Raw genomic sequence first — 26,788 nt, 5'->3', positions numbered from 1 at the left:
AGGTCAAACGGATTGTGGGACAAGGTCCAGAATTGAAGAGTCATCAAAAGGCAAAAAGTTCCGCCGGACCCCGGGAGCCGGCCGCCTATGTCGGGGGCGATCTCAGGCTACACCAGTGCTATAAGACTTGGGGAGGGTGTCGGAGCCAAGCGTCTTCTCCGAGTCCATGGCCATCACACCGCCCCTCAGGGGCCTCCGTCAAGCTGTTTAGGAAGGTAACATATCACATTGTTTTCTAATGCAGTCAGGTCCACAAACGACACTCACTTACTTTGAGAATAGTGAAGCTGCAGTAGGTGGAAATAAGCTTCAGACAGTGTTACAAGCGCTGCTCAGAACTCTTAACTATGGCACCCAACATCCAGAACTTATGCTATTTGAGAATGGTAGTGACATCGAAGCATCTCAGGGACCAAAACCATTAACGTACTTTCACGTATGAAAATCTTACTTGGGGAGGGGGCAGGAGCGAAGCGCCCCCTCCCAGTCAGCGCCACCACACCGTATGTTGAAAATCTGAAGCCATCGTTCTACAAAGTCAACCAAACTTGGATTGAAAAATCTAGAAAAATGTACAAACTGAAAACCAGTTTTGGTCTGCATAGCATCAGTAACAACGCTTGAGTCAGCTTTGTGTCAAGCCGCCATTTTGATTCAACAAAGCACAGGCATTGAAAAAGGCTGAAATTCAGAACTCTAAACTATGGCACCCAACATCCAGGAGCTTGCTATCCGGATCTTGGAGCCTTGTGCTGTTTTCGATCTATTCACACATCGGTCCACTACTGACATCATCTTATAAACCAACGTTATGTAAATAGTTTTTTAATAAAATGTTTTACCCTGTTTCTTTGCTGGTGTGTTGTCTATATTTTTAATATTTGCATAGGGTTTGTCATTATTTTGTGCGGGATGGGTGATGGAGCCGAGCTGTCTTGCAGCCCTCATGGTGTGGAGCTCAGTTCATCTCACTATTTTCGTATTTCTCAAGAAGGGTTGTTCCTAATATTTCTATTTTAGCGAGGTCAAAAAGAGATCCAATTAGTGGCCTACTGATTTTGCTCGATTACTTTTATTTTTTTACACGATTTTTCACTATCTGCAAAGACTAAACAGAGTATTGCGACTTTGTGCTTGTTTGTAAATAGAGAATGATCCAAAGAGAACCAATTCTAAAACAGTAAATGCTTGGACAACAATCAATCAAATGGAGAGACAAGGAGGCACGACGGATTACAACGGGGGTAAAGGCCTGCGTTAACTACCCTTCAGTATCTGCAAAGAGAGAGTACTACTAAGGCAAAAGAGGGGAGGGGGGGGGGGCAGCGTTCAAAGCACATCAGCGTGCATAAATACGAAAATGTTTTTATCTATCACGTACTTGACATTTTAAAGCTTTTCATATTTGCTATTAAAAAACCAATGAAATTCACAGAAAAAACCATAGGTTATAGTGGATATATAGTTAGGAATTTGCATTTACAAAACCTTGAAAATTCAATGAAAAAACCATAGGTTATAGGCCATATATAGTTAGGAATTAGCATTTACAAAACCTTATTTTACTCGCATAAAACCATTGAAATTCCATATATAGTTAGCTAACTATAAGCGCTAACTATATATCGCGCACCCGCAATCCACTGCTGATGATGTCACATATTACATCATTCATGACATGGTCAGTGACATCACTGATGACATCACTGATGACATCTCAAATGACATCACTGATGACAACTCAAATGATATCAATGATGACATCTCAAATGACATCACTGATGACAACTCAAATGACATCACTGATGACATCTCATTTGTCATCACTGATCACATCACTCATGTGATAATACAATGAACCTCTTCAGACTCTAATATAACCTTACATACACTCAGTATAAACAGACACTCACAGACTGTCACTCATCCATGGAGTTACTCACACACCTAGTCAGTCATGCAAAGAATCAATCACACCTCCATTTCCTCAACTATACAGTTATACACATCTTACTTATTCAAACATATAATAACACATATTTACTCTCTTATATAATCCCTGATACAAGCTCATAGTGATCGATACAGCCACTCACACATTCACTGGCTCTTATGTTCAGTTATTTATATATCTCAACTCTCACATGTATTGTGTTTTACATACGTACTTACTTGCACATGTAGCAATGAGAAATCCATTCACTCACCAACACACCCATGCACAGTCAACCGCCCATATAGCTGTTTCCACATGCACTCTTGAACTCATACTCCTAGTGAATCAACTGCTTACACATCTATGCACAGAGTCACGCACCTCCCAGCCACCCACACACACACTCAGCCTCCCATTCAAATATTTGGGCAACCAATCAATAACCCATATGGCCACTCTTATAGCTACTGATCTACACATGCAGCAGCTTACACAACATCAAACATACTGATGCACGAATTAAGACAGTTTAGTCACTAACCCATGTACTCAGTGAGACACATTTAATCACTCACTCATACAGTCAGTCATGCACCTACTAAATTCTTCATCCAGACACTTATACATCCACTCATTCTTCAATATGTGAAACATATTTAAACTTTACAGACACATACAATCACTGGATGTTGTGATCAGTGATGTCATCAGTGATGTCATTTGAGATGTCATCAGTGATGTCATCAGTGATGTCACTGACCATGTCATGAATGATGTAATATGTGACATCATCAGCAGTGGATTGCGGGTGCGCGATATATAGTTAGCGCTTATAGTTAGCTAACTATATATGGAATTTCAATGGTTTTATGCGAGTAAAATAAGGTTTTGTAAATGCTAATTCCTAACTATATATGGCCTATAACCTATGGTTTTTTCATTGAATTTTCAAGGTTTTGTAAATGCAAATTCCTAACTATATATCCACTATAACCTATGGCTTTTTCTGTGAATATATATATATATATATATATATATATATATATATATATATATATATATATATATATATATATATATATATAAATGAACACCACGTTCACCCTCAAAAGAAAGAATAAGCCCGGCATATGCTGGCTCCCACCAGGATTTATTCCGCGTAAAATCACAGCAAAGTCCAGGAAACGTCAGGCAGACGCGTTTCTAGCGAGCGTCTTAGCTTTCCTCAGTGCCGGTTCTTGTTTCCTTCTAGCGCTTCACATCTGGGGATAATCAGGGTCCTGAGCATAACTCTGGTCACTCCTTTTGTAGATGTAAATCCCCCGCCTCCGCTCTCAGCAGTAATGCCTCCTGTGACGATGTCGAGGCCAGAGGCATGCTGGTACTTTGAGTTCACAGTGTCAGCCCATACAGTGATGGCTGGCCAAAGCCCAGTGGCTTAACTCAAAGTTTCACACCACCCCTGACCTCGTCTTCAGGGATAATTCTCACGGTACCGAGTGGGGCCCCTGCAGACACACTGCAGCCTCTTTCCCCAAAGCGGTAAGTCCCAGCCAAAATACTTTGAGACCGCATGGGGGAATGACAAGATGTAGTTTTATACAGTTACCAAAGTTGCTGATTTTTTGTGTCACACCAGATCAAGAGGGCATGCCGATTGAGCCAGAGAAAAGCATACTGGCTCTTTATATGAACACCACGCTCACCCTCAAAAGAAAGAATAAGCCCGGCTTATGCGGGCTCCCACCAGGATTTATTCCACGTAAAATCCCATCAAAGTCCAGGGAACGTCAGGCAGACGTGTGTCTAGCGAGTGTCTTAGCTTTCCTGAGAATCAGGCTGAAAAACTTGACGAATGGCTACGTCAGGCTAGCGACAAAGCTGCCCCCCTTAAAACTATTAAAGCTATGCGCCCCCATGACGCTCAACGTTGGTTTACGGACCAACTTAAAGCGGATAAACTCGCCTTGCGACAAACTGAACGCCGCTGGCGTCGCCACTACGATCCTCAACTCAAACTTGTTTTCACTCAGACCCTAAAATCTTATAAACAATCCATCCTTGCAGCCAAGACAGCATACTTCTCACAAAAAATTTTGAATTCTTCTAACAAAACGAAAGACATTTTCTCAATTGTAAATGAGCTATCCATACCAGATAGAGTCACCCCCCAACCTCCGCCGACCCAAACCCTCTGTGATTCCCTCAATTCTTACTTTATAGAAAAAATCACAACAATAAAAAACAATATCCCTACCCCTTCTTCTATTCCTCCTCCTCTTCCTCCTACAAACACTAGTATCCTGACTGAATTTCCACCCATATCCTTACAAGAGTTCTCCTCACTCCTTCATAAAGTCAGCTCAGGATCCCCCAATGATTGCTGTCCCTCGCAGGTCTTGAAAGAAGCCTTTCTTGCTTGCCCCGGCCCCCCGATAGCGCTACTTAACAACTCCCTTGCTACCGGGGAGGTCCCATCTTCCTTCAAGCAAGCTGCAGTCTTACCAATACTAAAGAAACCCAATGCAGACCCCACTACACTCAGCAACTATAGACCCATCTCCCTTCTCCCCTACCTAGGTAAGATCTTGGAGACCTACGTCACCCGCTGTTTGAGCTCTTTCATAGAGAAATCATCTTTTTTAGACCCTCAACAAGCGGGATTTAGACCCCTCCACTCCACCGAGGCGGTCATTGTAGCAGTCATGGACACCCTCAGGAAAGGAGCTGACAAAAACATCCCTCAAGCCCTTGTCCTATTAGACCTCTCAGCGGCATTCGACACGGTCGATCACACCATCTTGATCGACCGTGTCCACAATGCCGGCATTCAAGGAGTGGCCCTTGACTGGCTCAGATCCTTCCTTCACCAGCGCTCACAGTCTGTCCACCTCTCCACTTTTTCTGCACCTTTCACTTCCCTCTCCTGCGGTGTCCCACAGGGCTCTGCACTATCCCCTCTTCTTTTTAACTTATATCTCCAACCACTCTTAGCCTCCCTCTGTAACTCCCCGGTCACTATTTTTAATTATGCAGACGACCTTCAGTTAATTTTCCCCATAGACTCCCTCCCTTCCTCCCGAATTAATTTTCAGGCCACCATGCTGACCATTGCAGAGTGGATGTACCACAGCCACCTAAAGCTGAACCCCACCAAGACGGAGCTCGTCTTGGTGGGCGGCCCCAATCACCCATGGAATACCACCTTCTGGCCTACATCTTTGGGGACTGCTCCTATTCCTGTGAGCTCAGTTAAAAGCCTGGGGGTGATTATCTCCGAAGATCTATCAATGAGACCACATATCAACGCATGCACCTCTGCCTGTTTCTTCCACCTCAGGCGGATCCGCAAGATCAGCAGGTTTCTTACTAAAGAGGCCCTGATCCAGGTTGTCATTGCGCTCATCACCTCCAGGCTTGATTACGCTAACATTCTGTATGCAGGAATTCCTGCATGTCACCTCCACCGTCTTCAGCTGGTGCAGAATCAGGCTGCTCGCCTGATCTTCCGTCAGCCCAAACACCAGCACGTCACTCCCCTCCTCCGCAGTCTGCACTGGCTCCCTGTTTCCAAACGCTGCACTTTCAAACTGGCATGCACTACCTTTAAGGCCCTATCGGACGCAGCTCCTAGGTTCATCTCTTTAACCTTGTCCCGTCACATTCCTTCCAGAGCTCTTCGCTCAGCTTCATTAAACCTCCTGGAGGTTCCAAGATTTAAAAGAAAAAAGCATGGAGGTCTGAGTTTTTCCGTACTGGCTCCCTCCACCTGGAACGCCCTACCTTCCTCTCTCCGCCTCTGTCCATCGTACGACTGCTTTCGTACACTTCTAAAAACCTTGCTCTTTCAAGCTGCCTATGATTAATTCCTCACCCCGATCAACGCTATATGTTCACCCTTGACCATCGCCATATGTCAACGCAATATGTCAATGAGCGCCAAGAAACCGCTGGTGTTAGTGCGCGTAATAAATAATTTTAATAGAATAGAATAATAGAATAGATTTCCTCAGTGCCGGTTCTCGTTTCCTTCTACTGATTCACAGCTGGGGATAATCAGGGTCCTGAGCATAACTCTGGTCACTCCTTTTGTAGATGTAAATCCCCCGCCTCCGCTCTCAGCAGTAATGCCTCCGGTGACGATGTCGAGACCAGAGGCATGCTGGTACTTTGAGTTCACAGTGTCAGCCTATACAGTGATGGCTGGCCAAAGCCCAGTGGCTTAACTCAAAGTTTCACACACCCCCAACCTCATCTTCAGGGAAAATTGCAGTTAAAGTCATTTATATATCTATGGGCGTGGAGAATCAGCAGATTGTGCTAGGATTGGCCTCTTAGGGTAAGCGCACCGTCCCGATAACGCGCTCAATTCTAATTGTCTGTCAAGCGGTTGTAAACATTCGAAACCAGGAACTGTTGGTAGCCATTTTGTGTCGCGGTAGAAGCGAGGCTGAGGAAGTCCATGGAATATGTTGGCAAAACGTGAACAGGGGCAAGTTAGAAAAACCCTGACTCCCTAGGCCTGCTTAATGCGCGTAGGATCCACGCAGTTGGCTGCCGAAAAAAAAAAAGAAACATGTATTTTTGAGATATACATCAAGCTTATGTGTTTAGATCTTGGGCGCCTCTAAAAAGAGCACTTGTATTGATTGAGAGATTTTAGTACCTACAAGTAAGTACTGATACAGAGTCTAAAGTTCAAGAGGAAGACTCTGTTTCCCTCATCTGTAAAATGTACACCATCTGTCCTATATATGCCATGCATATTGAAACGCAGATTGTTGTGGTGTATGGACCCCATGCCATAGTCTCTGAGAAAAGCAGAAACAGATGTATTCACATGTTTTCTAGCGCTCTCAATCTGTGGACAAAATTGATTGGACCAGTTCCATTTTTGCCTTTGGCATATGTTAGAATATACAAAGGCAGTTTTGGGGAAAAGTGAAAACAATTCTCCAAAGGTGTCCTTCATAAGCATTTCCAGACCTACCCCAGTCAAAGTGCCTAGGTCATTGCCCCACAGTGCACCATTATGAGGTCAGGGTGTTGGAGATGTAAAAAGTATTTCACCAATGGCATCAATTGGTGCCAATTTAACCCTCTCTGTCCAATCCATTTAATGTCTACGTTTGGTAAAACTAGGTCTTTGTGAATTCCTTTTTTGTTCTGCATACCTTTGGCTCCAGAAAATATAGCTGTGTCCCATAATCCACACTCTAAGCATGTTGATGGGAGGTCTGGATGCACTCAGATGGTCTCTGCAAATGAAGTGCCAGTTTGCAAAGTAATATTTTTGTAAAATGGTGGATAAGATGCAGTTGGGAAAAAAAGAAGGGAAATGATTGGTTGTTTGACAATATTCTACATCGAAAACTAGGGTGCAGGTTTCTGTTTTTGAAAGCCTGATTCGTATTGGTTAACAAAAATCGATAGAAAGGTACAATACATAAAATAAGCTGGTATATTGAGAAGTCAACCACACTTGCTGTTTTGATTAGTAACATTGTGTGATGAACTTTTGACCTGTGTGCTCAGTAAAGTGTTCCATGAAGTGTTTCTATGGTAAAAGGCAGAAGGCAGAATGGGGGTAGGGTTCAAATGGATGTATGACGATACATCACAAACCAAAACAACGCGTACCTTTACAAAGCGTTTTTTAGTTTGTGATGTACGTCACAATGCATGCTATTACAATATATGGCCTTAGTTCGCATGCCCTTAGAAATGCATAAGATATGCCTTTACAACGGCCTCCGTTTTCCCGCATCCTAAAAAAAAAAAAAACAACCCTAAATGTTCAAACATAACATAGACAACGACCCCCTGCCCCTAAGCCCTAACAGTAGCATAAAATACCACTCTCTAACACTACCCCAAACCCCAAGCCCTAAACCCTAAGTCCTAAGCCCTTAAAACATGCCCTTACCTTTGTTTACTCGTGGTTCCTGTGCAGCGTCGCCGTCTCTGCTCCCGGTTCCAGCATTGCCATTACATCGCACGCGAATGCGATGTAATGGCAAAAACTAATTAATTAACTAATTAAAACTGCCTGGTATCGTAGCGCTTGCTGCTAATTCATTGCCTGTAACATTGTCTGATATCGTAGCGCTTGCTGCCTGGTATCGTAGCGCTTGCTGCTAAGTCATTGCCTGTAACATGTCTGATATCGTAGCGCTTGCTGCCTGGTATCGTAGCGCTTGCTGCTAATTCATTGCCTGTATTATTGTCTGATATCGTAGCTCTTGCTGCCTGGTATCGTAGCGCTTGCTGCTAATTCATTGCCTGTAACATTGTCTGATATCGTAGCGCTTGCTGCCTGGTATCGTAGCGCTTGCTGCTAATTGTTGTGCTTTTGCTAATTGGGCTAATTGCCATTGTTGCACTGCTCGCATCGCCTGCAGAATTATTTGTGCCTCATTGTGCCGCTACCACTGCCCAGATTGTAGCATTGTTCCGGTGGTGCCCCTGTTTCGCTTTTTGTTTGTGCTGCCATTTTGTTGCTGACTCCTGGCCGTCCCTCCTCCCCGCTCCCGCCTCCCAGCTGCTCCTCCCTCGTTCCGCCCCCCTCCACTATCCACATATGACAGACGCATCTGCGCGCAGCGTTCACGCGCTGAGGACGCGCCCCATGCGTGCCGAAGGTGCGCCAAAGGTAAGACCGTCTACGCCCGTCCGCGCCTGGACCGTGCCCAGCGCCAGACCCCCTGCCCCCGTAAAACCCACTCCACCCGCATAACTTACGACGCCGCATCCCTCTCAGCCCTTAACCCCGGCCGACCACCAAACTGCCATCAAGCAACCCTAGGACACACCCATGGACCCTTCACCTGCCACTCCTGCAAGTTCAACTGCATCAAAACCCACACCAAATCCACTAACTCCAAACAGAACTCCAACACCAACCACCTGAAGTGCATCCTCCTCAACACCCGCTCGGTCCACAGACACGCCATTGACCTTTGAAACCTACTCGACACTACATCGCCGGACGTCGCCTTTCTTACAGAAACCTGGATGAACGCCTCATCAGCGCCCGACATTGCCATAGCCATCCCGGACGACTACAAGATCATCCGTAAGGACCGCACCAACCAAACAGGAGGAGGCATCGCCATCATCCACAAGAACACCATCCGCTTCACGACCAGTTCCGACGATAACCTCGCAGCCGCCGAACACCTTCACTTCCAGATCCACACCAACCCCAAGACCACACTCAGAGGCACCCTCATCTACAGGCCACCAGGACCCCGCACACAATTCAGCGAAGACATCACTGACTTCATCACCCCACACGCCCTCCCCTCCGAGGACTACATTCTACTGGGAGACCTCAACTTCCACCTGGAAAAGAACAACAACAGCAACACCACCACCCTTCTGGACAACCTCGCCAATCTCGGACTCAAACAACTTGTTAACACCCCCACCCACTATGCCGGGCACACGCTTGACCCAATCTTCATCTCCAGCAAGCACATCTCCTTCAATCACACCACAGCTCTCCATTGGACAGACCACAGCTGAGTCCACTTCAACTACAAAAAGACTACGCCCCACAACCACCCACAACTAATTCCCGCAGAAACTGGAACAAAATTACCTCCGACCAACTCTTCACATCGCTACACCAAAACCCTCCTGCAAAATCATCGGACCCAAACCTTGCAGCCATCAACCTCACACAATGGATCACCCACAGCGCTGACGAATTAGCACCCTTGAAAAAACATCAAATGAAACAAGGTAGCAAAAAAGCCCCCTGGTTAAACGATGACCTTAAGAAATCCAAGAAGTTCTGTCGCACCCTCGAGAAAGCCTGGAGAAAAAACCCAACCACTGAAAACCTGACCACCTTCAAGAACGCTACCCGCAAACACCACCAACTGATCCGATCCACCAAGAAATCAGCATTCAAGGATCGACTCGACAACAACACCCACAACAGCAAGGAACTATTCAACATCGTCAAAGAATTTACCAACCCCATTGCCGGCACCAACGACATCACTCCCTCCCAAGACCTCTGCGACTCCCTAGCCTCATTCTTCCACAACAAAATCGCTGACATACATAACAGCTTTGAAAACCAGTCCGGAGACCAGTCCACCCCACCCACCTCCGAACCAAAACCCCCCTCCAACAACCTCTGCGCCTGTAACCCAATCACCACTGAAGACACTATCCGCCTGATGAACTCCATCCACTCACTGACCCATGTCCCCACCACATTTTCAACAAAGCAGACTCCATTATCGCACCCCATCTCCGAGACGTCATCAACTGCTCCCTCATCTCCGCTACCTTCCCGGAAAGCTGGAAACATGCCGAACTCAGCGCCCTTCTGAAGAAACCCTCGCCGCCTTCCTCGAATCCAACAAATCCCTCGACCCTTCGCAGTCCGGCTTCCGAGCCAAACACAGCACCGAGACCGCCCTCATCGCAGAAACAGACAACATTCGAACACTACTGGACAACGGAGAAAGAGCTGCCCTCATCCTACTTGACCTCTCCGCAGCCTTCGACACAGTCTGTCATAGCACCCTTATACAACGCCTCAGCAACGTCAGAATACAAGGAATAGCATTGGACTGGATCATCTCATTCCTCGCCGGATGAACCCAGAGAGTCCGCCTCCCCCCTTTTAGATCAGAGGCCACCAAAGTCATCTGCGGCGTACCACAAGGATCATCACTCAGTCCCACCCTCTTCAACGTATACATGGGTCCCCTCGCATCCATCGCGCGCCAACACAACCTCAACATCATCTCCTACGCAGACGACACCCAGCTGATCCTCTCCCTCACCAAAGACCCAAACACCGCCAAAACCAACCTACACGAAGGGATGAAAGAAGTAGCCGAGTGGATGATGAACAGCCGTTTAAAACTGAACTCGGACAAAACAGAAGTCCTCATCTTAGGTTCATCCCCCTCTGCCTGGGACGACTCATGGTGGCCACCGGCACTGGGAAACGCACCCATACCTACGGACCACGCACGTAACCTGGGCTTCATCCTGGACTCCTCCCTCTCGATGACCAGACAAGTCAACGCCGTCTCATCATCTTGCTTCAACATCCTACGTATGCTCAAAAAAATCTTCCGTTGGATCCCCACCAAAACAAGAAAGACGGTTACCCACGCACTGGTCCCAAGTTGACTGGACTACGGAAACACCCTTTACGCCGGAATCACAGCCAAACTACAGAAAAAACTTCAACGCATCCAAAACGCATCAGCCAGACTCATACTAGACATCCACCGCCAAGCTCACATTTCCGGTCACCTGAAAGACCTCCACTGGCTCCCCGTCAACAAGAGAATAACGGTCCGTCTCCTCACCCACGCACACAAAGCCCTCTATGATCTAGGACCCGAATGCCTCAACACGCGCCTATCCTTTTACACCCCCACCCGCCAACTGCGATCGTCCAATCAAGCCCTCGCCGCAATTCCACGCATCCATAGATCCACCATGGGGGGAAGATCCTTCTCCTACTTAGCGGCCAAAACCTGGAACTCTCTCCCCACCCACCTCCGCCTTACACAGAACCACCTCTTATTCAGAAAACAACTAAAAACTTGGATATTCGATAAGTAAAGTACCCCCCTCCCTCAAGCGCCTTGAGACCCTCTGGGTGATTAGTGCGCTATACAAATGTTAAACTTGTTAAACTTGTTAAGTGAAAACCTGTTAAAATCCTTCAATCGCCCTCCTCATAATTACAATCTATTGAATTATTTGATATCTGGTAACTCCACCAATTTCAGTTTTTTATGGTTGAAAGAAAATTCATCACTGGGTTCTTACAGTTTTTAAAGTGCAAAGTCAGAAATATGTCAAAAATTTACTAGAACTACGTAGTACGCTATTACAGTTTCAATCCAATTTTGGCTCTAATAATCTTCACAATAAACAGGAATCTAGTTGCACAAAAAAACACCAATTGCGTGGTATTCGTCCTCATTATACGCTCAGCCTCTCTGCAATGCCTGATATTTAAATTACTGCAGAGCGGTTTGATCCATTTTTTCCTTGGAGTATCGTATTAGGGGCAGAAAAATAATATGTGTACATCATCTTCCTTGACCTAGGCAACATTTGTACAAAACGTGCACTTGTCATAATCCTTATCCTCACGATTACTGCCCCATTTGGATTTAATATTGTTTGTTTGCAAAACCCCATATCTAAATTTCAGGTACAAGGATTTCGCGATTTGTGGACGCACCTCGTCTAGAAACAGTTCAAAATGGGCTATACCTTTGAACAGGAGAAATGATGATGTTAGAGAACCCAGACTAGAATCATGTAGCAATTTATTGTTAAAATAATCCCAAAAAGATGACTTTACTAACTTGCTACATGCCATGGTCAGCTCTAAAGGCTCCTTCCAATAGTGTGATAGCCCTATTTTCCCTAGCCAAGTTGACACGTGTTGGAACCATGGTATAGCCTTAAAGAGTCCAGTGCTCATTATCTCTTGTAGACCTTTTTTGTAATGTAAGAGCTCCATTGTTGACCAGATTCTTACCCAAAATAAGAGGGGTATAATACGGCATAATTATCAGTTTGTTTCAAGTTCAAATCCATAATTACTGGAATCAGCGGGGTCCTATTTGGAAGAGAAAATAGTTTTCGGAGGAAATTATTTTCTCCAATTTCAAAATTTCGTTTACAATAGGGCCCTCAAATCTCTGCTCCATACAAGGCGGCTGACTGAGCCTTGAATTTAAAAACCTTGATGGCAGGAGATACAGCCTTAGAGGTACTCCCACTGTGCTTTTTTATAATAGGAGTACAGTTTTGGAGCAAGATTATTCTAGTTTTTTTCCACTTGTGGCTTCCAGGTCATCTTCGTATCTAATGTGATACCTAAATAATTAAAACTGTGTACATATTCTAGTCTTTGCTAACTTAACTCTAAAGTCTTTTTAAAAGATCTACGAGGATTAATAGACATATATTTAGTCTTGCTGGAATTTATTTCAAGGCCCTTGTTAGTACAATACGACTGGAAGGAATTCATCAAATTTTGGAGTCTGCTAGGGGTTTGCGAGATTAGAATGGTATCATCTGCAAAGAGTAATGCAGGTATTACTTTGCCTCCCAACCTAGGAGAATCGTTTTTGCAATCTTCCAGATAGTGAGGGATGTCATTTACATAAAGGCTAAACAAGATGGGCGCCAATACACATCCTTGACATACTCCCCGTCTCACCAGTATTTCCTTAGTAAGTTCAACCCTCGGCTCCCATCTTACTTTGGCATAATTTCCCTCATGGAGCCTAATTATTGGGACTAGCAGTTCGATTGGCACCCCCAAATCTTTCAGACAACCCCGTAACAGGTTCTTGGGTACCAGATCAAACGGGGTCTTTAAATCTACAAAGGCAATATATAAACTACCTTTCCTTAAGTTTATATATTTCCAGCATATACACATACATCTGAAGACTTGATTAATAGTACTAGTCTTTTTCCTGAACCCAGCTTGATATATTGAAATTAAATCAACCTCTTCAATCCATGCAGTTAACCTAAATAAAATATGCCTAGCAAATATTTTCTGTGGGATATCAATTAAGCAAATGGGGTGATAGTTTGCCGGATCATGCCTATGACCCTTTTTAAAAATTGTGACTATTTCTGCCCTCTTTTATGTGTTTGTATTGGTTCAAAATCAGCTATTGCGTTACAAAGGTAATTAATATAAGATCTTCAAATGCTTGTATCATATTTTAAAATATCGCCCGGGATTTTGTCTGGTCCTGGTGCTTTGCCTGATTTAACTGACTCCAAAACTAGTAAAGTGTCATTAAAGCTAAAGTGCAGTTTAGTAGGCCTGGGAGCAAATTCCGTTGCGCTCGCGGAAATTGCGATAATTCGACCTTTTTGTGTTCCGCGAAAAGCACGAAAATGTAAAAATTTCCGCAATCCGCATCTTACTGGAAATTTTTGTCTTGCTCACACTGTGAAAAAAATTAATTCTCGCGCGCACGCAATCGCCTTACCTGTTTTCCTGATCCAGTAACGTTCTCCACGAGATGTGGGATTGTGGTAGCCATTTTGCGCTATCTCTCGAGAGTTCGCGCCCGCATTAACGTCATTCGTCGCGCGATCATGTCATTCGTCGCACGATCACGTATTTTTTCTCGCAATCATGCACCGCGAGAGTATGAGATAATTGAGTTCTCGAACACGTCATTCTCCACCGCGAGCGAGAGCGTGAGGACGTGGACACGTCATATCAAACGCGCAAGGAACGAGAGAACCTGAACACATCATATCCAACGCGACAGGGAGCGAGAGAACACGATCAAGACATTTTCGACGCGCCGGCGGAAGTTATGTGAAGCTCGAGAACTCGAACATGTGAAATTTTCAATTTGAGAAGAATATCAGCTCTAGCAGCATGAAACCTTCTGGAAATGATGATGTGGGTGAAAAAAAACTCCCCAGATTGACATTTGGCTGTTCTTTTTTAAAAAGGTGGGGAGAGGCAGTAAGTACCACAGAATCTCCAACTTCCTGTTCCTGTCCAGCAGGCTCCTCCTAGTACTTTGTCTATCTCCTGGTCATTCTGCCTTTGGATTTTGAGCTGGAAAGATCACTTTTTTTGTCTGCTGCATCATTGCAATTGGATTTGAGGATTTTTAAATTGGATATTTTACAAGTAAGTGGTTGTTGTGTCTGTTTGATTGGGGGCATTGCAGTTGCTGCAACTACAATATAATTTTGGTAACTATCATTCCTTTTTAAAAAAAATGTTGTGGGCAGTAGTAGACAGTAGTAGGCCAGAGCTAGTCAAGGCCTCAGGGGGGTGTGCATGATGAAGCAACTGCTTCTTTGGTGTTTTTTGAATGTATTTAATTTTCAAGCATGATTATCCAGTAGTCTCGGAGCAGGTAGCCACAGATTTATTAATCAAGTGTTTCTGTGTGTGGTCTGTTGAATTTAGACATCATTTAGGGCATGGATGGCACTGGATTGAGGGGGGAAGTGTGTGTTTTTGGGGTGGGCTTTCTGATGTTGTTGGCCCTGGTAATGTGGCTGGTGGCCATTTTGAAGCCTAGGCCTGCAAGCTTGTCTGGCCTTGGCTGCCAACAGGCCTGCTTTCATCCAGTAGGCTCAGAGCAGGTAGCCACAGCTTTATTAATTAAGTGTGTCTGTGTGGTCTGTTGAATTTAGACATCATTTCGGGCATGCATTGCACTGGATTGCGGTGGGAAGGGTGTTTATTTGGGGTGGGCTTTCTGATGTTGTTGGGCCTGGCCATGTGGCTGGTGGCCATTTTGAAGTCTAGGTCTGCAAGCTTGTCTGGCCTTGTCTGCCAACAGGCCTGCTTTCATCCAGTAGGCTCAGAGCAGGTAGCCACAACTTTATTAATCAAGTGTTTCTGTGTGTGGTCTGTTGAATTTAGACATCATTTAGGGCATGGATGGCACTGGATGGAGTTGGGAAGTGTGTTTTTTGGGGTGGGCTTTCTGATGTTCTTGGGCCTGCCCATGTGGCTGGTGGCCATTTTGAAGCCTAAGCCTGCAAGCTTGTCTGGCCTTGTCTGCCAACAGACCTGCTTTTATCCAGTAGTCTCGGAGCAGGTAGCCACAGCTTTATTAATCAAGTGTTTCTGTGTGTGGTCTGTTGAATTTAGACATCATTTAGGGCATGGATGGCACTGGATTGAGGGGGGAAGTGTGTGTTTTTGGGGTGGGCTTTCTGATGTTGTTGGCCCTGGTAATGTGGCTGTTGGCCATTTTGAAGCCTAGGTCTGCAAGCTTATCTGGCCTTGGCTGCCAACAGGCCTGCTTTCATCCAGTAGGCTCAGAGCAGGTAGCCACAGCTTTATTAATTAAGTGTGTCTGTGTGTGGTCTGTTGAATTTAGACATCCTTTAGGGCATGCATTGCACTGGATTGCGGTGGGAAGTGTGTTTATTTGGGGTGGGCTTTCTGATGTTGTTGGGCCTGGCCATGTGGTTGGTGGCCATTTTGAAGTCTAGGCCTGCAAGCTTGTCTGGCCTTGTCTGCCAACAGGCCTGCTTTCATCCAGTAGGCTCAGAGCAGGTAGCCACAACTTTATTAATCAAGTGTTTCTGTGTGTGGTCTGTTGAATTTAGACATCATTTAGGGCATGGATGGCACTGGATTGAGTTGGGAAGTGTGTTTTTTTGGGGTGGGCTTTCTGATGTTTTTGGGCTTGGCCATGTGGCTGGTGGTCATTTTGAGGCCTAGGCCTGTAAGCTTGTCTGGCCTTGTCTGCCAACAGGCCTGCTTTCATCGGGTAGGCTCAGAGCAGGTAGCCACAGCTTGATTAATCAAGTGTTTCTGTGTGTTGTCTGTTGAATTTAGACATCATTTAGGGCATGGATGGCACCTGATTGAGGTGGGAAGTGTGTTTTTTGGGGTGGGCTTTCTGATGTTGGGCCAGGCCATGAGGCTGGTGGCCATTTTGAAGCTTAGGCCTGCAAGCTTGTTTGGCCGTGTCTGCCAACAGGCCTGCTTTCATCCAGTGGGCTCAGAGAAGGTAGCCACAGCTTTATGAATCAAGTGTTTCTGTGTGTGGTCTGTTGAATTTAGACATCATTTAGGGCATGGATGGCACCTGATTGAGGTGGGAAGTGTGTTTTTTGGGGTGGGCTTTCTGATGTTGGGCCAGGCCATGTGGCTGGTGGCCATTTTGAAGCTTAGGCCTGCAAGCTTGTCTGGCCTTGTCTGCCAACAGGCCTGCTTTCATCCAGTAGGCTCAAAGCATGTAGCCACAGCTTTATTAATCAAGTGTTTCTTCTGTGGTCTGTTGAATTGAGACATCATTTAGGGCATGGATGGCATTGGATTGAGGTGAAAGTGTTTTTTTAGGGTGGGCTTTCTGATGTTGTTAGGCCTGTCCATGTGGCTGGTGGCGATTTTGAAGCCTAGGCCTGCAAGCTTGTCTGGCCTTGTCTGCCAACAGGCCTGCTTTCATCCAGTAGACTCAGAGCAGGTAGCCACAGCTTTATTAATCAAGGTTTTCTGTGTGTGGTCTGTTGAATTTAGACATCATTTAGGGCATGGATGGCTCTGTATTGAGTTGGGAAGTGTGTTTTTTGGGATGGGCTTTCTGATGTTGGGCCTGGCCATGTGGCTGGTGGCCATTTTGAAGCCTAGGCCTGCAAGCTTCTCTGGCCTTGTCTGCCAAGAGGCCTGCTTTTATCCACTAGGCCCAGAGCAGGTAGGCTCAACTTTATTAATCGAGCTTTTCTGTGTGTGGTCTGTTGAATTTAGACATCATTTAGGGCATGGATGGTACTGGATTGATTCGGGAAGTGTGTTTTTTTGGGGTGGGCTTTCTGATGTTGTTGGGCCTGGCCATGTGGCTGGTGGCCATTTTGAATCCTAGGTCTGCAAGCTTGTCTGGCCTTGTCTGCCAACACGCCTGCTTTCATCCAGTAGGCTCAGAGCAGGTTGCCACAGCTTTACTAATCAAGTATTTCTATGTGTGGTCGGTTGAATTTAGACATCATTTAGGGCATAGATGGCACGAGATGGAGATAGGAAGTGTGTTTTTTTGGCTGGGCTTTCTGATGTTGGGCCTGGCCATGTGGCTGGTGGCCATTTTGAAGCCTAGGCCTGCAAGCCTGCCTGGCCTTGTCTGCCAATAGGCCTGCTTTTATCCAGTAGGGTCAGAGCAGGTAGCCACAGCTTCATTAATCAAGTGTTTCTGTGTGTGGTCTGCTAAATTTAGACATCATTTAGGGCATGGATGGCACTGGATTGAGGTGGGAAGTGTGTTTTTTTGAGGTGGGCTTTCTGATGTTGTTGGGCCTGGCCATGTGGCTGATGGCTATTTTGAAGCTTAGGCCTGCAAGCTTGTTTGGCCGTGTCTGCCAACAGGCCTGCTTTCATCCAGTGGGCTCAGAGAAGGTAGCCACAGCTTTATGATCTGTGTGTGGTCTGTTGAATTTAGACATCATTTAGGGCATGGATGGCACTGGATTGAGGCGGAAGTGTGTTTGTAGGGTGGGCTTTCTGATGTTGTTGGGCCTGGCCATGTGGCTTGTGGCCATTTTGAAACCTAGGCCTGCAAGCTTGTCTGGCCTTCTCTGCCAACAGGCCTGCTTTCATCCAGTAGGCTCAGAGCAGGTAGCCATAGCTTTATTAATCAAGTGTTTCTGTGTGTGGTCTGTTGAATTTAGACATCTTTTAGGGCATGGATGGCACTGGATGGAGTTGGGAAGTGTGTTTTTTGGGGTTGGCTTTCTGATGTTGGGCCTGGCCATGTGGCTGGTGGCCATTTTGAAGCCTAGGCCTGCAAGCTTGTCTGGCCTTCTCTGCCAACAGGCCTGCTTTCATCCAGTAGGCTCAGAGCAGGTAGCCATAGCTTTATTAATCAAGAGGTTCTGTGTGTGGTCTGTGTAATTTAGACATCATTTAGGTCTTGGATGGCACTAGAGTGAGGTGGGAAGTATGTTTTTTGGGGGTGAGCTTTCTGATGTTGAGCCTGGCCATGTGGCTGGTGGCCATTTTGAAGCCTAGGCCTGCAAGCTTGTCTGGCCTTGTCTGCCAACAGGCCTGCTTTCATCTAATAGGCACAGAGGAGTTCTGATGTTGTTGGTCCTGGCCATGTGGATAATGGCCATTTTGAAGCCTAGGCCCGGAAGCTTGTCTGGACTTGTCTGCCAAGAGGACTGCTTTCATCCAGTAAGCTCAGAGCAGTTAGCCACAGATTTATTAATCAAGTGTTTCTGTGTGGTCTGTTGGATTTAGACATCCTTTAGGGAATGGATGGCACTGGATTGAGTTGGGAAGTGTGTTTTTTTGGGGTGGGCTTTCTGATGTTGTTGGGTCTGGCCATGTGGCTGGTGGCCATTTTGAATCCTAGGCCTGCGCGCTTGTCTGGCCATGTCTGCCAACAGGCCTGCTTTCATCCAGTAGGCTCAGAGCAGGTAGCCACAGCATCATTAATCAAGTGTTTCTGTGTGTGGTCTATTGAATTTAGACATCATTTAGGGCATGGGTTGCACTGGATTGAGGTGGGAAGTGTGTTTTTTGGGGTGGGCATTCTGATGTTGGGCCAAGCCATGTGGCTAGTGGCCATTTTGAAGCCTAGGCTTGCAGGTTTGTCTGGCCTTCTCTGCCAACAGGCCTGCTTTCATCCAGTAGGCTCAAAGCATGTAGCCACAGCTTTATTAATCAAGTGTTTCTTCTGTGGTCTGTTGAATTGAGACATCATTTAGGGCATGGATGGCATTGGATTGAGGTGAAAGTGTTTTTTTAGGGTGGGCTTTCTGATGTTGTTGGGCCTGTCCATGTGGCTGGTGGCGATTTTGAAGCCAAGGCCTGCAAGCTTGTCTGGCCTTGTCTGCCAACAGGCCTGCTTTCATCCAGTAGACTCAGAGCAGGTAGCCACAGCTTTATCAATCAAGGTTTTCTGTGTGTGGTCTGTTGAATTTAGACATCATTTAGGGCATGGATGGCTCTGGATTGAGTTGGGAAGTGTGTTTTTTGGGATGGGCTTTCTGATGTTGTTGGGCCTGGCCATGTGGCTGGTGGCCATTTTGAAGCCTAGGCCTGCAAGCTTGTCTGGCCTTGTCTGCCAAGAGGCCTGCTTTCATCCACTAGGCCCAGAGCAGGTAGGCTCAACTTTATTAATCGAGCTTTTCTGTGTGTGGTCTGTTGAATTTAGACATCATTTAGGGCATGGATGGTACTGGATTGATTCGGGAAGTGTGTTTTTTTGGGGTGGGCTTTCTGATGTTGTTGGGCCTGGCCATGTGGCTGGTGGCCATTTTGAATCCTAGGTCGGCAAGATTGTCTGGCCTTGTCTGCCAACAGGCCTGCTTTCATCCAGTAGGCTCAGAGCAGGTTGCCACAGCTTTATTAATAAAGTATTTCTGTGAGTGGTCGGTTTAATTTAGACATCATTTAGGGCATAGATGGCACTAGATGGAGTTAGGACGTGTGTTTTTTTGGCTGGGCTTTCTGATGTTGGGCCTGGCCATGTGGCTGGTGGCCATTTTGAAGCCTAGGCCTGCAAGCCTGCCTGGCCTTGTCTGCCAATAGGCCTGCTTTTATCCAGTAGGGTCAGAGCAGGTAGCCACAGCTCCATTAATCAAGTGTTTCTGTGTGTGGTCTGCTGAATTTAGACAACATTTAGGGCATGGATGGTACTGGATTGAGTTGGGAAGTGTTTTTCTTTAGGTGGGCTTTCTGATGTTGTTGGGCCTGGCCATGAGGCTGGTGGCCATTTTGAAGCCTAGGCCTGCAAGCTTGTCTGGCCTTGTCTGCCAAAAGGCCTGCTTTCACCCAGTAGGCTCAGAGCAGGTAGCCACATCTTTACTAATCAAGTGTTTCTGTGTGTGGTCTGTTGAATTTAGACATCATTTAGGGCATGGATGGCACTGGATTGACGTGGGAAGTGTGTTTTTTTGAGGTGGGCTTTCTGATGTTGTTGGGCCTGGTCATGAGGCTGGTGGCCATTTTGAAGCCAAGGCCTACAAGCTTGTCTGGCCTTGTCTGCCAACAGGCCTGCTTTCATCCAGTAGGCTCAGAGCAGGTAGCCACAGCTTTATTATTCAAGTGTTTCTGTGTGTGGTCTGTTAAATTTAGACATCAATTAGGTCATGGATGGCATTGGATTGAGTTGGGAAGTGTGTTTTTTGGGGGTAGGCTTTCTGATGTTGTTGTTGTTGGGCCTGGCCATGTGGCTGGTGGCCATTTTGAAGCCTAGGCTTGCAAGCTTGTCTGCCCTTGTCTGCCAACAGGCCTGCTTCCATCCAATAGGCTAGGAACAGGCAGCCACAGCTTTATAAATCAAGTGTTTCTGTGTGTGGTCTGTTGAACTTAGACATCATTTAGGGCATGGATGGCACTGGATTGAGGTGAGAAGTGTGTTTTTTTGGGGGTGGGCTATCTGATGTTGTTGGGCCTGGCCATGTGGCTGGTGGCCATTTTGAAGCCCAGGCCTGCACGCTTGTCTGCCCTTGTCTGCCAACAGGCCTGCTTCCATCCAGTAGGCTAGGAACAGGCAGCCACAGCTTTATTAATCAAGTGTTTCTGTGTGTGGTCTGTTGAATTTAGACATCATTTAGGGCATGGATGGCACTGGATTGAGGTGAGAAGTGTGTTTTTTTTGGGGTGGGCTATCTGATGTTGTTGGGACTGGCCATGTGGCTGGTGGCCATTTTGAAGCCTAGGCCTGCAAGCTTGTCTGGCCTTGTCTGCCAACAGGCCTGCTTTCATCTAATAGGCACAGAGGAGTTCTGATGTTGTTGGTCCTGGCCATGTGGATGATGGCCATTTTGAAGCCTAGGCCTGGAAGCTTGTCTGGACTTGTCTGCCAAGAGGACTGCTTTCATCCAGTACGCTCAGAGCAGTTAGCCACAGATTTATTAATCAAGTGTTTCTGTGTGGTCTGTTGAATTTAGACATCCTTTAGGGAATGGATGGCACTGGATTGAGTTGGGAAGTGTGTTTTTTTGGGGTGGGCTTTCTGATGTTGTTGGGTCTGGCCATGTGGCTGGTGGCCATTTTGAATCCTAAGCCTGCGCACTTGTCTGGCCATGTCTGCCAACAGGCCTGCTTTCATCCAGTAGGCTCAGACCAGGTAGCCACAGCATCATTAATCAAGTGTTTCTGTGTGTGGTCTATTGAATTTAGACATCATTTAGGGCATGGATTGCACTGGATTGAGGTGGGAAGTGTGTTTTTTGGGGTGGGCGTTCTGATGTTGGGCCAAGCCATGTGGCTGGTGGCCATTTTGAAGCCTAGGCTTGCAGGTTTGTCTGGCCTTGTCTGCCAACAGGCCTGCTTTCATACAGTAGGCTCAAAGCATGTAGCCACAGCTTTATTAATCAAGTGTTTCTTCTGTGGTCTGTTGAATTGAGACATCATTTAGGGCATGGATGGCATTGGATTGAGGTGAAAGTGTTTTTTTAGGGTGGGCTTTCTGATGTTGTTGGGCCTGTCCATGTGGCTGGTGGCGATTTTGAAGCCAAGGCCTGCAAGCTTGTCTGGCCTTGTCTGCCAACAGGCCTGCTTTCATCTAGTAGACTCAGAGCAGGTAGCCACAGCTTTATCAATCAAGGTTTTCTGTGTGTGGTCTGTTGAATTTAGACATCATTTAGGGCATGGATGGCTCTGGATTGAGTTGGGAAGTGTGTTTTTTGGGATGGGCTTTCTGATGTTGTTGGGCCTGGCCATGTGGCTGGTGGCCATTTTGAAGCCTAGGCCTGCAAGCTTGTCTGGCCTTGTCTGCCAAGAGGCCTGCTTTCATCCACTAGGCCCAGAGCAGGTAGGCTCAACTTTATTAATCGAGCTTTTCTGTGTGTGGTCTGTTGAATTTAGACATCATTTAGGGCATGGATGGTACTGGATTGATTCGGGAAGTGTGTTTTTTTGGGGTGGGCTTTCTGATGTTGTTGGGCCTGGCCATGTGGCTGGTGGCCATTTTGAATCCTAGGTCTGCAAGATTGTCTGGCCTTGTCTGCCAACAGGCCTGCTTTCATCCAGTAGGCTCAGAGCAGGTTGCCACAGCTTTATTAATAAAGTATTTCTGTGAGTGGTCGGTTTAATTTAGACATCATTTAGGGCATAGATGGCACTAGATGGAGTTAGGAAGTGTGTTTTTTTGGCTGGGCTTTCTGATGTTGGGCCTGGCCATGTGGCTGGTGGCCATTTTGAAGCCTAGGCCTGCAAGCCTGCCTGGCCTTGTCTGCCAATAGGCCTGCTTTTATCCAGTAGGGTCAGAGCAGCTAGCCACAGCTCCATTAATCAAGTGTTTCTGTGTGTGGTCTGCTGAATTTAGACAACAATTAGGGCATGGATGGTACTGGATTGAGTTGGGAAGTGTTTTTCTTTAGGTGGGCTTCCTGATGTTGTTGGGCCTGGCCATGAGGCTGGTGGCCATTTTGAAGCCTAGGCCTGCAAGCTTGTCTGGCCTTGTCTGCCAAAAGGCCTGCTTTCACCCAGTAGGCTCAGAGCAGGTAGCCACATCTTTACTAATCAAGTGTTTCTGTGTGTGGTCTGTTGAATTTAGACATCATTTAGGGCATGGATGGCACTGGATTGAGGTGGGAAGTGTGTTTTTTTGAGGTGGGCTTTCTGATGTTGTTGGGCCTGGTCATGAGGCTGGTGGCCATTTTGAAGCCAAGGCCTACAAGCTTGTCTGGCCTTGTCTGCCAACAGGCCTGCTTTCATCCAGTAGGCTCAGAGCAGGTAGCCACAGCTTTATTATTCAAGTGTTTCTGTGTGTGGTCTGTTGGATTTAGACATCAATTAGGTCATGGATGGCATTGGATTGAGTTGGGAAGTGTGTTTTTTGGGGTAGGCTTTCTGATGTTGTTGTTGTTGGGCCTGGCCATGTGGCTGGTGGCCATTTTGAAGCCTAGGCTTGCAAGCTTGTCTGCCCTTGTCTGCCAACAGGCCTGCTTCCATCCAGTAGGCTAGGAACAGGCAGGCACAGCTTTATTAATCAAGTGTTTCTGTGTGTGGTCTGTTGAATTTAGACATCATTTAGGGCATGGATGGCACTGGATTGAGGTGAGAAGTGTGTTTTTTTGGAGTGGGCTATCTGATGTTGTTGGGCCTGGCCATGTGGCTGGTGGCCATTTTGAAGCCCAGGCCTGCAAGCTTGTCTGCCCTTGTCTGCCAACAGGCCTGCTTCCATCCAGTAGGCTAGGAACAGGCAGCCACAGCTTTATTAATCAAGTGTTTCTGTGTGTGGTCTGTTGAATTTAGACATCATTTAGGGCATGGGTGGCACTGGATTGAGGTGAGAAGTTTTTTTTTTTGGGGGTGGGCTATCTGATGTTGTTGGGCCTGGCCATGTGGCTGATGGCCATTTTGAAGCCTAGGCCTGGAAGCTTGTCTGGACTTGTCTGCCAAGAGGACTGCTTTCATCCAGTAAGCTCAGAGCAGTTAGCCACAGATTTATTAATCAAGTGTTTCTGTGTGGTCTGTTGAATTTAGACATCCTTTAGGGAATGGATGGCACTGGATTGAGTTGGGAAGTGTGTTTTTTTGGGGTGGGCTTTCTGATGTTGTTGCATCTGGCCATGTGGCTGGTGGCCATTTCGAATCCTAGGCCTGCGCGCTTGTCTGGCCATGTCTGCCAACAGGCCTGCTTTCATCCAGTAGGCTCAGAGCAGGTAGCCACAGCATCATTAATCAAGTGTTTCTGTGTGTGGTCTATTGAATTTAGACATCATTTAGGGCATGGATTGCACTGGATTGAGGTGGGAAGTGTGTTTTTTGGGGTGGGCGTTCTGATGTTGGGCCAAGCCATGTGGCTGGTGGCCATTTTGAAGCCTAGGCTTGCAGGTTTGTCTGGCCTTGTCTGCCAACAGGCCTGCTTTCATCCAGTAGGCTCAAAGCATGTAGCCACAGCTTTATTAATCAAGTGTTTCTTCTGTGGTCTGTTGAATTGCGACATCATTTAGGGCATGGATGGCTCTGGATTGAGTTGGGAAGTGTGTTTTTTGGGATGGGCTTTCTGATGTTGTTGGGCCTGGCCATGTGGCTGGTGGCCATTTTGAAGCCTAGGCCTGCAAGCTTGTCTGGCCTTGTCTGCCAAGAGGCCTGCTTTCATCCACTAGGCCCAGAGCAGGTAGGCTCAACTTTATTAATCGAGCTTTTCTGTGTGTGGTCTGTTGAATTTAGACATCATTTAGGGCATGGATGGTACTGGATTAATTCGGGAAGTGTGTTTTTTTGGGGTGGGCTTTCTGATGTTGTTGGGCCTGGCCATGTGGCTGGTGGCCATTTTGAATCCTAGGTCTGCAAGATTGTCTGGCCTTGTCTGCCAACTGGCCTGCTTTCATCCAGTAGGCTCAGAGCAGGTTGCCACAGCTTTATTAATAAAGTATTTCTGTGAGTGGCCGGTTTAATTTAGACATCATTTAGGGCATAGATGGCACTAGATGGAGTTAGGAAGTGTGTTTTTTGGCTGGGCTTTCTGATGTTGGGCCTGGCCATGTGGCTGGTGGCCATATTGAAGCCTAGGCCTGCAAGCCTGCCTGGCCTTGTCTGCCAATAGGCCTGCTTTTATCCAGTAGGGTCAGAGTAGGTAGCCACAGCTCCATTAATCAAGTGTTTCTGTGTGTGGTCTGCTGAATTCAGACAACATTTAGGGCATGGATGGTACTGGATTGAGTTGGGAAGTGTTTTTCTTTAGGTGGGCTTTCTGATGTTGTTGGGCCTGGCCATGAGGCTGGGGGCCATTTTGAAGCCTAGGCCTGCAAGCTTGTCTGGCCTTGTCTGCCAAAAGGCCTGCTTTCACCCAGTAGGCTCAGAGCAGGTAGCCACATCTTTACTAATCAAGTGTTTCTGTGTGTGGTCTGTTGAATTTAGACATCATTTAGGGCATGGATGGCACTGGATTGAGGTGGGAAGTGTGTTTTTTTGAGGTGGGCTTTCTGATGTTGTTGGGCCTGGTCATGAGGCTGGTGGCCATTTTGAAGCCAAGGCCTACAAGCTTGTCTGGCCTTGTCTGCCAACAGGCCTGCTTTCATCCAGTAGGCTCAGAGCAGGTAGCCACAGCTTTATTATTCAAGTGTTTCTGTGTGTGGTCTGTTGAATTTAGACATCAATTAGGTCATGGATGGCATTGGATTGAGTTGGGAAGTGTGTTTTTTTGGGGTAGGCTTTCTGATGTTGTTGTTGTTGGGCCTGGCCATGTGGCTGGTGGCCATTTTGAAGCCTAGGCTTGCAAGCTTGTCTGCCCTTGTCTGCCAACAGGCCTGCTTCCATCCAGTAGGCTAGGAACAGGCAGCCACAGCTTTATTAATCAAGTGTTTCTGTGTGTGGTCTGTTGAATTTAGACATCATTTAGGGCATGGATGGCACTGGATTGAGGTGAGAAGTGTGTTTTTTTTGGGGTGGGCTATCTGATGTTGTTGGGCCTGGCCATGTGGCTGGTGGCCATTTTGAAGCCAAGGCCTGGAAGCTTGTCTGGCCTTGTCTGCCAACAGGCCTGCTTTCATCCAGTAGGCTCAGAGCGGGTAGCCACAGCTTTATTAATCAAGTGTTTTTGTGTGTGGTCTGTTGAATTTAGACATCATTTAGGGCAAGGATGGCACTGGATTGAGTTGGGAAGTGTGTTTTTTTGAGGTGGGCTTTCTGATGTTGTTGGACCTTGTTATGTGGCTGGTGGTCATTTTGAAGCCTAGACCAGGAAGCTTGTCTGGCCTTGTCTGCCAATAAGCCTGCTTTCATCCAGTAGGCTCAGAGCAGGTAGCCACAGCTTTATTAATCAAATGTTTCTGTGTGTGGTCTGTTGAATTTAGACATCATTTAGGGCATGGATGGCACTGGATTGAGTTGGGAAGTGTTTTTTTTTGGGGTGGGCTTTCTGATGTTGTTGGGCCTGGCCATGAGGCTGGTGGCCATTTTGAAGCCAAGGCCTACAAGCTTGTCTGGCCGTGTCTGCCAACAGGCCTGCTTTCATCCAGTAGGCTCAGAGCAGGTAGCCACAGCTTTATTATTCAAGTATTTCTGTGTGTGGTCTGTTGAATTTAGACATCTATTAGGTCATGGATGGCATTGGATTGAGTTGGGAAGTGTGTTTTTTTGGGGTAGGCTTTCTGATGTTGTTGGGCCTGGCCATGTGGCTGGTGGCCATTTTGAAGCCTAGGCCTGCAAGCTTGTCTGCCCTTGTCTGCAAACAGGCCTGCTTTCATCCAGTAGGCTAGGAACAGGCAGCCACAGCTTTATTAATCAAGTGTTTCTGTGTGTGGTCTGTTGAATTTAGACATCATTTAGGGCATGGATGGAACTGGATTGAGGTGAGAAGTGTATTTTCTTGGGGTGGGTTATCTGATGTTGTTGGGCCTGGCCATGTGGCTGGTGGCCATTTGGAAGCCAAGGCCTGCAAG

The sequence above is a fragment of the Lissotriton vulgaris genome, chromosome 4_1 (assembly GCF_964263255.1).
Source record: "Lissotriton vulgaris chromosome 4_1, aLisVul1.2, whole genome shotgun sequence".
NCBI classification, from domain to species: Eukaryota; Metazoa; Chordata; class Amphibia; order Caudata; family Salamandridae; genus Lissotriton; species Lissotriton vulgaris.
The sequence above is the reverse complement of the archived record's forward strand: the minus strand, read 5'-3'. Positions refer to the sequence as shown.